The 2,500-nt window shown below is 46.8% G+C and overlaps 1 protein-coding gene across 1 annotated transcript in view; it reads left to right on the top strand.

Annotated features, from left to right (window-relative positions):
• Positions 1-2,500, top strand: part of LOC143286335 (gamma-aminobutyric acid type B receptor subunit 2-like) — a 197,503-nt gene that overhangs the window by 9,099 nt on the left and 185,904 nt on the right. The window lies entirely within an intron of this gene.

Here is a 2,500-nt window from a genome sequence, read left to right as displayed (position 1 = left end):
TGTGTGTGTGTGTGTGTGTGTGTGTGTGTGTGTGTGTGTGTGTGTTTCTTTGATGTAATGATGGATACTTATATTTTGCCTATCCTCGGTCGGGGACCAAGCTCGAAGCGCTTTGCAAACTCGGAGTCATTTTGCACAACAGGCTGCCTACTTTTTTTTGAGATGTCAAAGCGTGTCGACTGATCCACATCCATTCACGCCATGATGTGAAATGAGGTGGAAAATCGGAGTAAAAAGAGCGTTCCTAAAGGAATACTGAATACAGAGTATTTTACTATCTCCAAAGTGAGATTAACTTGTGGTGTAAAGCACATAGATAATCTACGAAAATCTACTAACATCACAGTCATTCATAAAAGATTGAATGTTGACTTTTCAAGTAAATCCCACACACAGAAGTCACAGTCACACACATGCAAACAATAATCACAGTGGACATACAAAATACTATAGTTGATAATGGAGTCTCCCGTCGGACCGACGGATGAGTAGGCAGACAGGCTTATCTGTCGGTGTGTGTCCTCATATGGGAGAAGAGGCCGATTCTGGATGTGCAGCACTTCCCACAGGTGTTGCAAGGGAAAACGTCTCCAGAAGTTGAGCCCTGCTTCCTTCGCTCACGCTTCTCCTTAATGGCCAGCGTTCTCTTGTTTTCAAACGTCTTTATGCCACTAGAGCACAGCATCCTCGAGCGAGAGCGGTCAAGGGCATCAATTTCCCAAGAAGCGATGTCTATGTCGCAGGCTTTGAGGTTTGTCTTCAAGGTGTCCTTGAAGCCCTTGCAGTGTCTTCCAATTTCGCGGTGGCCTTCCTTCAGCTGGCCATACAGTAGCATCTCCGGGATCCTGCTATCTGTCATGCGGACAACGTGTCCTGTCCAGCGTAGCTGGCACTGGATCAGCAGGCTTTCGATGCTGGGCAGGCCGCTCCTCTCCAGGACCTGGAGGTTGGAGACCCTGTCTTGCCACTTTATGCCGAGGATCTTTCGTAGGCATCTCTGGTGAAACTGCTCAGGTTGTTGAATGTGACGGCGATACGTCGTCCATGTTTCACAGCAGTACAGCAAGGTGGTCAGCACAACAGCTCTGTAGGTTTTCATCTTGGTGCTGAGTCTGATGCCTTTGTTGTTCCACAGCCTCTTATTGAGTCTGCCAAAGGCGGAGCTGGCCTTGGCGATGCGGGCTAGCTGGTTGGTACATGGTCTTGCTGAGGCTCATGGTAAATCCAAAGCGCCTGCAGGAGGTTGAGAACCTGTCCATAATGAACTGCATGTCCTCGTGGGTGTGTGCAGCAAGCGCGCAGTCATCAGCGAAGAGGAGCTCTCTCAACAGTGCCTCAAACACCCTGGACCTCGCATGGAGTCGCCGCAAGTTGAAAAGTTTGCCATCTGTGCGAAACGGAATGTAGATGCCCCGGTCAAAGTCTTGGAAGGCGTCAATCAGCATGGCAGAGAAGAGAATGGAGACCAATGTGGGTGCCAGGACGCAGCCCTGCTTTTTTCCGTTCACCACAGGGAACGGATCCGACATGTCAGTATTTTCATGTACTCTCGTCTGCATGCCATCGTGGAATGACGCAATCAGCTGGATTAGGCTCTCTGGGCAGCCGAACTTTAGGAGGATCTTCCACAGACCACAGCGGTTCACCGTGTCGAAGGCCTTATGTCTACAAAGACCATGTGGAGCTCCTTGTTATGCTCACGGCGTACGGCAAACACCATGTCACATGTTCCCCTGCCTGAGCAGAAGCCACACTGTGCTTCAGGGATGACTGTGTTGGAGACATGGTCAACCAGTCTGTTCAGTATGATGCGTGCGAAGATCTTGCCGGCGATGCAGAGGAGAGAGATTCCACGGTGGTTATCGCAGGATGTTTTGTCTCCCTTCCGTTTGTAAATGTGGACAATTGAAGCATACTTGAAATCCAGGACTATAGTTAATATAGACTAAACCACACACGCAATAATCACAGCAATTCACATGCAACAATCACAGTCTAAGGCATAAAACATCATAGCATAATTAAACATAGGCATTATGTAAAACGTGTGCTATTTAGTATTCTGTTTAATGTAAAATATCATGCACACTTTAGCATACTTTATATGTATTGTATCATATTGTATTATTGTTTTTCTTCACAACAGATTTCTCTGTGTGAAATTCGGGCTGCTCTCCCCAGGGAGAGCGCGTCGCAACACTGGGAGCGCCACCATTTTCTTCTTCTTCTTCTTCTTCTTCTTCTTCTTCTTCTTCTTCTTCTTCTTCTTCTTCCTCTACTACTACTACTTCTTCTTTTTTTTTTCTTTTTTTTTCTTTTTTGTATTTTTTCCTGCATGCAGTTTTTGTTGGGTTTTTTTTTGCTATTCCTATCAAAGTGGATTTTTCTACAGAATCTTGCCAGGGTCAACCCTTTTGTTGCCGTGGGTTCTTTTACGTCCGCTAAGTGCATGCTGCACACTGGACCTCGGTTTATCGTCTCCTCCGAATGACTGGACATA

This window comes from Babylonia areolata, chromosome 10 (genome assembly GCF_041734735.1).
Source record: "Babylonia areolata isolate BAREFJ2019XMU chromosome 10, ASM4173473v1, whole genome shotgun sequence".
In the NCBI taxonomy this organism is placed as follows: domain Eukaryota; kingdom Metazoa; phylum Mollusca; class Gastropoda; order Neogastropoda; family Buccinidae; genus Babylonia; species Babylonia areolata.
Note: the sequence above shows the minus strand (reverse complement) of the source record. Positions and strands in the feature narration are given on the sequence as shown.